Here is a 14280-nt window from a genome sequence, read left to right on the forward strand (position 1 = left end):
AGGACAGAAAGGAAGAATAGATAACACTTTACATTACTATGAAGAAAGAACAGACTATCTGACTAGATACAAAGAAATTCTTTTTCACCATGAGTGCAAATTTTTATTCACTAGAACAGGTTTCCAGAGAAACTCTATTCTTTCAACTTAAATTACTGTTTCTATGATTCTGCAAAGGGCAATAGGTAATCCTTAGTCACAGCAAGTAGGATAGAGAGAAGCCTGACGTGTATCATGTCAGGGCTGCTCACTTTCTAGACAACACTTCCATTGTTTTTACACATTGTTCTTTGCCTTCTTTTTTACCATCTCCACTTCTCATTTGCCCTGTTAAATAAATCTTGATTTAGAATTACCATCAGACAAAGCAAGTCACTGGATGCCACTCCAAGAAGAAATCAAAGCTAAGCTCTGTCCCTAAGAGGTAGCTCTAATATCTGTTAGATTTGTGAAACCATTCGAACCTATGTTATCACTATACCACCCGCAGACATGCTGGAGCAGTGAAGATGTTTATGGTATCCTTATGATGATGATGTTACCTAGGACCTTGATTTTTAGTGATGTACCTCCACTCTTACTAGTATTGGCTGAAGCACTTAATTATGTGTGGCATACCTTTCCACTATCTAAATGGGTTTTGACAAAGTGACACCAGTTATCAGAGAAATTAAGAAAAATATCTAATGCAGGAAAAGTCAAGAAAAGAAATCAAGTTACAGTGAGCCAGGACAAAGCACGGTCTGTCTACAACATCCCAGAATAGTTCTTTCATTCATTATCTATATGATAGTCTCAATTTAGAGGACCTAGAATGGCAGAGGTGAAAGTCTATGTCTCATACTGAGGTATTTATCTGCTTCAATGGCATTTCTGGATATGATTCCTGAGGGTAAGATGGTCTTACCTGTTCTTGGGATGTTTCCGAAGAAGCAAGCATGCCCCAAACAGGAACTTCTAAACTTGAACTTCTGTTTAAACGTCTACTCTCAAAAAACAAAGGTGATGATGTTTTGTGTGCACCAGTTCTGATGGTACTTAATTTGAGGTCTCCGTTTTGTTGTGCCTCAAATTCCATTTAAATTCATCTTACTGAATTAAAAACAAACCCTCAGTAAGACTAGGTTGAAATGGATAAAGGTAATTCACTTACAACATCTTGAGTTGATGCTCAAGGGTAAGTTTCCCTGTACACTGTCCCTCCTTGCTACAGGGCACAATGAAATGATTGAAAACAAATAGCTGACATGTCTAGTAGTCTGGCCTGAGCAGAGTAAAAAGATGCAATATCTCCTTGTGTGGAGGATTTGCCATATTCCACCGAGAGTTCTACTGTAATCACAGTTTAAATGAGAAGGAGACATGTCAGGAGTGAATGTTGTCTACCTTGACTTCAGCAAGGTTTTTGACACTGTCTCTCATGACGTTCTCATAGGCAAGCTCAGGAAGTGCAGGCTAGATAAGCTGACAGTGAGGTGGACTGAAAACTGGCTGAAAGGCAGAGCTCAGAGGGCTGTGATCGGTGGCACACAGTCTAGTTGGAGGTCTGTAGCTAGCGGTGTCCCCCAGGGGTCAGTACTGGGTCCAGTCTTGTTCAACTTCTTCATCAATGACCTGGATGAAGGGTCAGAGTGCACCCTCAGCAAGTTTGCTGACGATACAAAACTGGAAGGAGTGGCTGATACCCCAGAGGGCTGTGCTGCCATTCAGAGGGACCTTGACAGGCTGGAGAGCTGGATGGAGAGGAACCTCATGCAGTTCAACAAAGGCAAGTGCAGGGTCCTGCACCTAGGGAGGAATAACCCCATGCAGCAGTACAGGCTGGGGGTTGACCTGCTGGAAAGCAGCTCTGCAGATAAGGACCTGGGGATCCTGGTGGACTGCAGGCTGACCATGAGCCAGCAATGTGCGCTTGGGGCCAAGAAGGCTAATGGTATCCTGGGCTGCATTAGGAAGAGCATTGCCAGCAGGTTGAGGGAGGTGCTCCTCCCTCACTACTCAGCCCTGGTGAGGCCACATCTGGAGTGCTGTGTCCAATTCTGGGCTCCCTAGTACAAGAGAAACATAGAGCTACTGAAGCAAGTCCAGCAAAAGGCTGCTAAGATGATTAAGGGACTGAAGCATCTCTCCTGTGAGGAAAGGCTGAGAGAGCTGGGACAAGAGAAGACTGAGGGGGGATCTTATCTATGTGTATAAGTATCTGAAGGAAAGGTGTAAAGAGGATGGGGCCAGACTCTCTACAGTGGTGCCCAGCAACAGGAGAAGAGGCAACGGGCACAAACTGAAACACAGGAAGGTCTGTCTGAACATGAGGATAAACTTTTCACTGTGAAGGTGACTGAGCATTGGAATAGGTTGCCCAGAGAGGCTGTGGAGTCTCCTTCCTTGGAGATATTCAAAAATCATCTGGACACAGTCCTGGGCAACGTGCTCTAGGTGACCCTGCTTGAGCAGGAGGGTTAGACTACATGATCTTCAGAGGTTCCCTCCAACCTCAACCATTCTGTGATTCTGTGATAACTCTGTTCAAGGCCCATAGAAAACCAAAGCAGAGGAGGGCATTAATGTCTAGAGCTCATTTCAGAAGTAAAATCCTTCTCTAACGAGGACTGAGGAAGCATGGTCTCAGTTATCTCACAACATGTTCCAACCAACAAATTATATTGTTTCCTTAGTAAGAACACTGTCCATCCTTCCCCAGCTGATACAGGCAGAACTGGGCTTTCAGACTCAGCTCCCTGCAAAGTGAGCATGGCTTCCTTTAGCCCATCAAAATAAAGAGAAATCTTTGGAGCAGAGAGAAGAAACAGATTTGTTCCTTCTCATCTTCACACTCTGCAAAGTGTCCTAATCACAAGGACAGATCAAACTTCCTTCCGTCTCATTTTTTTTCTGGCTCTATGGGTTTTGCATTTTTTGGCTTCAGAGGGGCTGAAAAGCAGCAGCAGAAAATGCTCTTGCCAAAAGTTCCCATGACCTGGTAGTTTGGTCATTCTTCTAGGGACATGCTCTCAATCCCACTCATGCAGAACACGATGCAAAAAGAGGTACTACCATCATGACCCCAGCTAGATTTATCCTGAGCAGATGGAGGGATTTCCTTCTGGCTCTTTATACCCTCACTACAAGAGACACACTTAAGTGGATGGCATCACTTTGTGTTAGGGCCTGATTCCCTAAATAAATCAGTGTGGAAAGGAAGTCCTACATTAGGTGGATTAGATCACTCATTGGCACTGTCTATATGGCAAGGCTTCAGTGCACCTGGCATTCCTTGCCCCCAAGTTGTCTAGGACTGAATTCCCTTGCAGATCTGGACTCCAGCAGGGAAACCCTGCACACCTGGCTGCCTCCCCCAGAGCTCTTCTTCTATTGCTGCTTTTGCAACAGTGACCTCTTTTTATTCCTAATGGGAATTTTAATCTCTTTCTCCTCTGCTCTTGCCTAGTCCCTAGTCTAGAATGGTTTTCTCATTCCAGGGTATACAGCAGCATCTACTGGCATTTCATGGACTTTATCTGTAAGCCATGAATGCTTTTAGTCTTTTGATGTCCCCTACATCCATCAGTTCAACACAGAAAACTCTCTCTACTGTTATTTTCCCCCTCAAACCAGTTAATAAGTGATTTAATAACTCTTTTAAACTCCATTTAAGAGGCCCACCTGACAACCTTTATAGTTTGCATAATGATCTGCATGACATTCCAAAAGTAATGAGATGATTAGAAGAACAGCCTTCTAAAAGACATACTGTTAAAGAGCAAGAAGCAAAACACCCAGAAATCCAGCCAGCATTTTCAATTCTGTAGTTATTATAACATTACCACATTAGCAGTTCTGAGAGTCAGCTAAGCAGTGGAGTTCTTGGAAGAGACACTGGGATCATGCACATGTTTACACACAATGCATTGCATACACCTGCAGTCTAACCAGAAGTGGGATAGCACCAAGAGCAGGAGAAACTTTGCTAACTTTCATCTACTTAATGTGGGTATCAGTAGCAGTGTCAGCAGCAAGAGCTTCAACATGGGCTAGCTACCCATGCTTTTATGCAAGCTCCAGGCACACAAGTCTTTGCCTGCTAATTCTTCTCTCTTATACTATCAACACATCTAGATCACTGCCACCTTGGGTATGGCTATACATGCTGCAGTCACACCTGACTGCTGTGCAGATATGCTTTAGGCGTAGAAGAGTTTTGAATACCAGGCTTGAGCGCTGTTGCCACATCATGTTAGCTCCCTTTGCCACTTTCCAATAAGTTGCTGTTATATTCTCCTGCTGACTGTAAATGAATCCTTCCATTATGGTAGGAAAGCACAGACTAATGTAACTAAACTAAAAAACACCTAGAAAAAATGTTGTAATTATACATTTGAAAACAGTAATTAACTAGGATGTAGAAGAGTAAGAATTCAGTAGCTAAAGGGTATAGGAGAAGCTTCACATCAACATCTTTCTCCCTAAGCTGCCCTGTGGACCCTCCCATCAAGAGTGAAAATTAGATAGTGACTAGTAATTATCACAATGGAATTTATTTCACAACACAAGTTGTTTTTTCAGATTAGACATATAAGACATTTGTGGGATTTGCAACTCTTCTCTGGAGCAGCTATGGGAACCCAAGGAAGTTCAAAGACCTTTAGTAAGGGCTACACAATTTGCTGCTCCAGAGTTCAAGCCTACATATGTTCAGGTCAAATTGCTTTACAAAAAACTTAAACAAACTCTCATTTGCCCTATCTTTAAACAAGAGGATGGGGGTGAGACCTAAGCATTCAGGTAAAAAAGAGAGCCATATTTAAGTGTTCAAAAGAAACAAAACTAGTACCCTGTTTCAAAGATGCATTTTAAGGATATGAAGACACACACACACACACACACACACAAACACACAGACCCCTCACCAAACTCTTACAAAATACCAATGCCCACTATTCTTCTTTAAAAACTGCCTAAAAAATGGAACAAGACTTTTTTAAAGCTGTCTTCCTTGGGCAGTGTTTTAATGCACTTAGAATCTCATTTAATCTGATAGATCAACCTTCACTGATATTATTACATACAAGGAAACCAAAAGAGTCATGTGTTATTTCCAGCTGAACCAGTTATGCAAACTCAGTATATAAATGGACTCAAAGCATCAACATTGGAAACTGAAGAGATGATAAAGCTACCCAATGAGTGTTACTGCTTTTTAAAGCAATTACGGTAGCTTTATGAACTAACTAAAATGAACTAGGTACTTGCTAGACAGACTATGAGGCACTCTTTACATTCAAGGAGTTCAGTCTATGACAAAGCAAATGCTTAGGTTAGGAAGAAACATGATTCAGTATATCCAAACTTAACAACTACTACTGTTTGTGAGATTTACAACAAAATTGAAAAAATCTTTCAAAACAATTTAAATACAAATAACTGCAAGGTAAAGATATAAGAGTAAGATTTCTAATGGCCCTTAATACATTTCTGGGAAAGTAGATTACATAAAATATTGCCCAATCTTAGCACGTGAAACAAATGATAACAGCACAGGCAAGCAGATTGCTTATTATCTGGAAAAGGATATAGTAAGTAGGTTGTGGAGAAAAAAGAAAAAAGAAAAAAGAAAAAAGAAAAAAGAAAAAAGAAAAAAGAGAGAGAGCAAAGGAGAGGAAGAAGAAGAGGAAGAGGGAGAGGAAGAGAACTGTTTGAAGAGCAAGTACTTACCATCACTGAATGGATCAGAATACACATTCCCCATACAATCTGTTTAATTCATGTTCCAGTCTACTAAAGATATTGGGGCAAATCAGTCTCTGAAGAACAAATCAGAATTTCTGTAGATCTGGTGCTTTGTGTACTAGATGTTTATACAAACATGTAAGAGTTTAATTCTTTCCCCAAAGAATTTACATTTCATGACAAGAGACAGCTCAAAGGTTGAGAACATGAACTATGAATGAGTTATAACTAAATCCTCTGACATCTTGCAAAGTCATCTTAGGTTTCCCACAGCACCTCCTAGAGAGAGAATTTCTGCAAAAATATGTGACAAGTGATAAAACATGCTGGGCTACTGACCTGCTCTTTATGAAAGCATGTTTAAAGAGAGGTAACGGGTTGGACTGAATGTGCATCTTTGGAATAACCTTACCCAGGAAAGGTAAATAGGTTATTTATTTTATCTCTAATTTCTATTGTCCTAAATAGTGTGTAATTATATTTTTGAAACATTAAAAGTTTAGATTGAATTTTAATCTTTGACAAAAGAATACCACAAATCATTATTTCTTTTTCTCAGAAGGCTACCTTGGGGAATTTGTTGACTACTGTTGAAAGAAACTGAAGGAAAATCCTATATATGAACTCAGTAGTTCTTAACTACAATGGGACAGTGGCCTCTTAATCATATTTTGTTGGAAGCAAGGGCTAATAACCTCACAAATTTGCTGACTATATACACTTATAGACACAATAAATGATGATGTTCTTACAATATCCATTCATTAGAGATCAGTCTAGATCAGAACAGTCTAGTAACTAGTTCTAGGAACTTTCTGCTGCCACCTACAGACTGGTGTTGCAGCTCCTTGAAGCAAGTGGGCCTCCAGCTCTGAGCCCAGTATCAGGGAACATTCAGGTCACACCAAAGACTGACTCAAGACATAAAGGTCCTGTGCAAACTGAAGACCTTATGTTTTGTGACCAGTGTAATTTTGCATCCATGAAAGTACAAAGCAATTCCTTACAGTAGGTAAAGTATATCCCATGGATACTGTGATTTGTGCAAGTGCAACAATCATTATTTGTAAACCCCAATGGTGACGAGGACTAACTCATTAATCTCCTTGTCCTCTGCCTGAGGTGAAGTGTAGTATGTCAGAGCACTTGCATCTCTAACAAAGGTGTTATTTTTGGGGTAAAATGTGGAAAATCTTCTAGAATTAAATTGGAGGACAGGGAGGGATGACCTGAATAAGCAGAAAGGACAGCTTAAAAGGAACACCAATGAATTAGAGACAAACCGAGTATGAAGTGATAATTAAATGCCCAAAGAACAGGGCATATTGACTGAGTAGTCACTGATTAGAGAAGAACATAGAGAATATCATTTTATAGTGATTGATAAATAAGAACAATAAGTTCCATAATGCAGTACTAGTGTTAAAAGAGAGATACCTTGTGAGAGTATATTAGGGTATTAGTAAGTTTGAAAAGAATGAAAAGTCCATACTCTGCATTAACTAGAACAAATTAAGGTACAAGGCCTACATACACTAGGAGTTTCTTTCTTGAATTACACACCCCCTTCCTGAAGATCTCATACCCTCTTTCCTCTCCAGCTTTCAGTCTTCCACCAATTCTCCTATTACCTTTTTTCATCATTTCTAGACACAGAACCCCAACCACAAATCAGTTCCACTGCATCCTCCTCTTCAACTGCTCTTGGCCTGTATCATCAGTGGCAGTACTAGTGCCTCCTCCACTTAAACATCAGGAGTACATTTGTGTGAATGACCAAGACACCTGGGAGATATGGCGTTAACTGCTGCAATTGCATCACTTAAATGAGCACTGACAAAATGAATGAAGAGGAGAAACTTCATGGCAAATCTGCCTGCCAACCTTTTGCTCTCTAGGGAGTAGCAGCTTCAAGCTGTAATGGTGCCAGAAGTCCAGACAACAGATAATATGGCATATCATAAAGAAGCTTAGAGAATCATGAATATCTTCAGTGAAGGAGACCTAGCCTAGAGTTACTGGAGATGGATTAGTTTAGTGTTACATAGACCAATCTTAGCATCCAAGATCCAAGATTAGACAAACCGTTATAACAATTCGAAGCGTTCCTGTCACAACAAAAGTATTTCAACTTCAGAGTAAAACCTTTATGAATAGTCAGGGTTAGTCCAGGACCTCTGATATTTGACATCAACCTGCTCACCCTGCCTGCAATATCTTGGGGGTTGGGGGGGGAGAGGAGCTAAAAACAAAAATTCCCCAAGAATTTACTGAGATGGCTGCAGTATGCATGAGCAGGACAATTTTAAGGGAGCAGTGAATCCCACCAAGGGCCATTTTCTCTCTCTTCTTATTCAAAACTACATACAATCATTGAGAAGCAATGAAATATCATTTACTCAATGCCAGCACAAATAACTCCTCCATGTTAGGCAAAGAAAACACCATCTGTCATCTCTTGTGGTGTCCAGGTTATAGGATAAAGAATTGAGTAAAACATTTTGGGGAAAAATTTCAAGAGTTATGAATAACTATAGGGATCAGATATCTGAGAGCAAAAAGAATCACAGAGGAACAATCTAAGAAACAAAGCCCCTCAAGTAACCAATGCCACATCTTGTTCCTGGAGAAGGCCTCAGAGTGGCTCATGGCTGAATAGAATTGGTCAAAAAGCAAATCATAACATCTCTAAATCAGCAATAATCTACAAAGACCTAATACTTGCAAACTGATGTTCACATTGTTCTGGTTTCACCTAAGGTTCAAACGTAAGGACACTTGGAACAAGTGGCAAGGAATGTGACATTTATCTAGCAGATACAATCTTTAAATAAACACTGGAAACATTTCTCAGAAGATGTAAGCTCTAGTCCATGCAGGTGTACTGGCATATTTTATGCAAATTACATTGAAAAGACATAAAAGGTTAACAGAAAGGCAACAAACATGATCCAAAAACATAGAATGACTTGTTCATAAGGAATAATTAAGTGAAGACTCTTCAGTGAAGTCTTAAGTTATGACTCCTCAGTCTGGAAAAACAGACAACCGAATACGACAGAGGTAAAAAAAATCTGAGTGATGTGGAGATAGTGAATAGGAATTGATTGTTCACTGTGTTCCAGCGCAAGAGCTGGGGGTCGGGGGCACCAAATGAAACTAACAGAATTCAAAACTAGCAAAAGGAAGTGGATTTCCACACAACCTATGGCCAAGTTTTGGATAGTAGTATTTTACATGGGTTCAAAAAGTGATTAGGCAAATCCATCACTACTTATTAATTTAAATAAAGCCATGTCTATCTTCAAGTGGTCAAATGTTGAGAGAGTATGTGTGGGAAACTTCATACATGATTATCTTGTTCTTACATGCTTCTATAGGTGCTGCTTTTGGTCACTGTGAGAGGCATTCTTATATTTTTATAGTGTATTATAAAATTCTGAATACCTTTATGAATGTTAAACACCCAATGAGATTAATCATTTTAAATTCAACATTTTGTAAGAGTAGAGTACTGTTTCTGTGGTATAAGGTACACTGTGGTATACATGGCATCTTTCCCTTGAGGTATGAGTTATACATTTCTTTTTCTCTTTCTTAACAGGTAATAGAAATTTGAGCATGAAGTGAGATAACAATCTACAATCGCTCTCTCTTTCTCTCATCTCTAAGGTCATCTGAAAAAAGGATGCAAATGTTGTTCACAAGCTTATGATCCTATGCTTGCAGCTAGGGCAAAGAAATGATCTATAGAGATACTGTGATTTTTTTCTTGACTTACAATCTTTAGCCAACAGGCTCGAGCTGAACTTAGTCCTTCAAATATTTTGGATCTTGTCCCTCAGTTAACCCTACTTCCTAAAGAAAACAAAAACAAGAACAACCCCCTCCCCCCCACAAAATGCAGAAATTCTAAAGTATTGTAGTGGATCAGTCTCTCAGTAATCCAATTTTTCCTTCATTAAGCAGCAAAAAAAGAACCAAAACAAAGGGCAGAATCAAAACAAGGATGAAACAAAGAACTGAAGAAAAGGGTAATGGCAGCAGAGAAAAAGTGGATGAAAATGTATTATATAAACCCATATTTCCTTTTAATATGAATGGATAAAATCTCATCTACTGGCCTCTGTAAAGCAGCACTTTCAGTATGAACTACCCAGATATTGTGGGATACTGGAACACAATTAGCTGGGTCCCTTTAAATTCTACAATCCTTTCCATTTCTCTGGAAGTAACTTAAACTCTCATCAGTCATGTTGCCAACCACTTCCTGCTGGAATCAAGTGCTTCAAATTTTCCCTACTTATAGATGGCTTCAGTTGTCTTTAAAAAGCACCCACAAATCCAAAGCTGATTAAAACTCAACAGCTACAACTCAAAGAAAAATACCACAAGTCACAAGACCTGCTATGATTTAGGAATTTATAATTCCAAGAGCTTCCATTCCATCTGATAGAAAGTCATATCATGTTAAGAGCAAGCTTGACCTGTACAAGAAATACTCTACAGCAGAATTAAAGGTATCAGTCGCTCTCGAGAGTTTCTAGGATGGAGATGACTACAGTAGAAATACTTATAAACGCATCTCACTTTCTTATACTGCACAAAGGGAAGCTGTATCTCATGTTGGTAACCATTTCATTGTCCAAACACGGTAACTGTGTGTGTGGATGAAAGTATCAGTTACAGAATTTGAGCAAGTTATTTTTCAGCACGGTGAGCTACACATTGCTTAGAACAAGAATAAATCAGACTGATATACTTAAATCAATACCTTATTTTTGAGGAATATGTAGGTCCACAGGAATAAATGCACTTCAAATCAGATCAGTATTACACACATCTTTTATCAATCAGGTATTAACAGGGCTTGCACTGGTTAAAATCCACTCCTCTGTAAACTGTAGAAAGAGATTGAAAGCAAGCTGTCAGACTTCCTACTGCTCAAAACCACTTATTATGTAGGCATTTTGTAGAAATGGATGTTAGGACTCTAGAAAATGGACAGGAAAATCTTTTGAGAATGTACTTTTATTTCAGAGAGTAATAGAAATGTCATAATGCTTCTAGGCTTTTTCCACGTACTTGAGGAAAACTGCTTATGAAAGTAACATACCATGTAGTTACTTCTGTTCAAGTCCAAATAGCTGAATGTTTACACGTTGTACAACTTACTCCAACTACCTCCATCTCCCATGAGACTGGTACAGATGGTTTCTTTCAAGACACTAGCTTTGAAATTATTTGGCCAGTAGCACTGCTAAGTATTCCAGCCCCACATAAAATAGCCCTGTATAGTTTACTTGCATTTTTCTCTCCTCACAATATCTCACCATTAATATAAATAGCTGTCTGCTAGTGACCTAGTAAAAAAACAACAGAAACAAATACTAAAAAGCTTTATGCAGACCCATGAAAACTGTAACTTTGGTTGGAGCAGCTCTTCTGGTAATGCATTTAGGATTTAGCTTCATGTTGCTCTTTGAGTTTTTTTTTTTTATTCAACTGTTTAATTGCTTGATGTTAGCAGTGGCTGTCAGTCCTTATGCCACTTTCAGTCACTTTTGATAGATCTGTGAGTTTGGACTACAGGCTTGTTCAAATCAAAGCTTTTAATGAAACATAATTTTGAAGTTTGATCACTTTGAGAGGGAGCCCTACAAAAGCAGGAGATTAAAATTAAATGGTATTTCTGGCTTTTCCTGTGAGGTTGAATTCTCTGACCATTGACACTGTCCAGCAACTGGACTGCCTGGGGGACAGACCAAAGGGACTGCTTAGGGGCTGAGGGCTTCTTGGCAATGCATTTCTAGAGTCACTTCAGGGTGGAGTGGCCCTGTGCACTAAACAAATCCTACATCTCTGCTTTACTTCACACATGCAGGTATTGGGCCCCTCTTTGAGTGAGTACAGTGTAGATTTGGGCAGCACACAGAAACCTCATATGTGCTAGTCACGGCAGTTAACAAAGCAGAGTAGGCATGGCAAATGACCCGGAGGTCCCCTCCTGTCTTAATTATCTAGCATTCAAAATATGAATTGAAGTAACGTAACCAAAGTTGCCCTACCTATCTTAAATATTTGGCAGTGTGAACCCATGTCAGCTACAAGAGCTATCTGCCCTATTACTCTCTCTGACTCATCTGCTTTAGTCAACTGCTGAACACTTACCAGGAACAAAATAAGATTTGTCATACAACCAAGCTAGGGGGAGCCGGGAAAAGAAGAAAGGGCAAAGGAAAGAATTGGAAGCTATCTGAACCTAGGAGATGCAGAATGAAGACATGCATGAAGGTGAAAAAAAAGAAGAGAGTATAAAGTTATGGATATTGCACTTTGGTATAATGAAGAAAAATGAAGTAAAATCTGACAAGAGTCCATTAGTAAGACTTTCAAGAATTCAAACCATATCTCTAGAAAACACAACAAGAATTCAGTCACACTTCAGCAAAGGCTTTTGGCATGCTCTTGATTATTTTAACTTATATGTTTACAGAAGTTAAAACTGCCTAGGTACAGATAACACCTACATTGTAATGTTTTTCTAAGACTTAGTGATAAATTATAAATTTTAACAAGAAATATTTTTGGTGTTGATTCCTAGGAATGATTCTTAAAGCTACACACACACACAAAAAGACCTTGTTTTAGACCCTTGAACTTTGCTGCTATTCACATGTAGGCAAATTTTAAATTCCCTGATATATAGAGATGAAGTTACTGAGCTACATATTATTGGGCCTCTGGGCCAAAGGCAAGATTTGTTATTAAAATAGATTTTATATATAGCCACACATCACATTTATAGTATACCAGAAATCAATGGATCTACCTACTTCTTCCTGCTATAAACAGGCTTAAATGAGAATCAAATTAATGCAAACTGTTTCTCCCTAGACAATCTACCCAACATTTTTCTGCTACAGAAATGGACAGAGCAGAGGGCATTAACTACAGAAAACTCCCATTAAAACACAGCTAATTTCCCAGATCTCTTAGGGAAAGAAGAGCCTACTTTGGTCTTCTAACACATCCTGCATTTTAAAATATTGTTGCTTTGAAGAATATTGCCCTCTTGATGCAGCTTCAGACTTTTACTTCAGAAGCACTGCATAAAAGCATGTGTCATGGCATCCTTCAAACATATCAAAAATTCTTAAACTCTTATTAGAGCCTTGCTCAAGCTCTACCTTGCTGAACTCACAGGAGGTCAATGTGACTGAAAGACACTTAAGCTTTTCTGAGTCCTGGACACTAAACAGACCCTCTCTGATCCCTGTGATACAGCCTGTGTTACTGTCTGACAGAATTAGATCCTTTATCAGATGACCTATACTCCTCAAATCATTGAGAAACCTCCTACTTCTAGTTGCTTATGTATACAGTTTCCTTGAGCTCTAACCTTGTTTTGCCTTTATGGAAACACAGTAACTTACACAAAGGCTTTCCTCATACATTCATTCCTGCATCTTAGCAGAGTGCCATAGCCACTGTGTGAGCTTTTGGGTTTTTTCCTCCTTGAAGTGATCTTTCAGGATTCCATCCTAGGCCAGAGGTGCTCTTCTTCCTGGAAACAAATCCTTTCCTAAAAATGTTCTATTAGTCATCTCAGTCCCATCTGAGGTCACCTCAAGGGGTCTCTCCATATGTAAAAAATTGATTGTATCCATAGGTTTCAGACTATTGTCCTGTATTTCCCTGCCATGCTGTCATTCTCCACCTATACTGAATCCTAAGATATGTTTTAATAACTCAAATGCAAACTCAAGCCGTGCCTCCTTGGTACAGAGAAAGAACTATCACATTCATTATTTAGAATATACCAAAAGCTTGTACCACAGCTAACAGAACAACATGTCATAGAACTGAAGGAGGCTTTTAAGATAATCAGGTTCAATCTCCTACCATTATCACATATAATACATCAAGTTCTATCTGAAAAATAGTTTAGGTTTCTTGAATCCACCTGGAAGCCTGAGCCAGAAATACATTACTCTGTTAGTCTCCTTGCCTAATATTCACTCCCAATGTTACATAATAATTTATACCCAGGATGAAGATAAAATCCATGATGTCAAGTCTGTTCTGGACTGAATGAGAAAATCGAGGCATTTATTATGTCCATATTATTAGCTGATTAAGACAGAAAGTGTATGAAAACAATTACATCATGTTCAATTCATTAGTCAAAAAGGTTTATTTATTTTCAACTGCTAATACCATTTTCTCAGAGGAAATGGCTCAGAAATCCAAGATAAATGTATCTCACTAACTGAAAAGTTGCCAAACATGCTTTAAGGTCTTAAAGCTGTAAGTTCTCAGCCTGGAAGTACTACAGGCAGTTTCCATTGTATAACTAAGATAAGCTGGTCACTTTTCTAAGAAAAAAAACAAAGATTTAGGGAGTGTTCTTACTTTAAAAAAAAAAAGACTGAAAGCTAGACAAAGGACTGTGTGCCATACTGTTCTGTCATCACACAGACAAATTATGACTGAAAAAAATAAGCTAGGGAAAAGGAATTCAGTCACAAATCCATTTGTGGGAAGCAAATG

The sequence above is a fragment of the Apteryx mantelli genome, chromosome Z, assembly GCF_036417845.1.
Source record: "Apteryx mantelli isolate bAptMan1 chromosome Z, bAptMan1.hap1, whole genome shotgun sequence".
Classification (NCBI taxonomy): Eukaryota; Metazoa; Chordata; class Aves; order Apterygiformes; family Apterygidae; genus Apteryx; species Apteryx mantelli.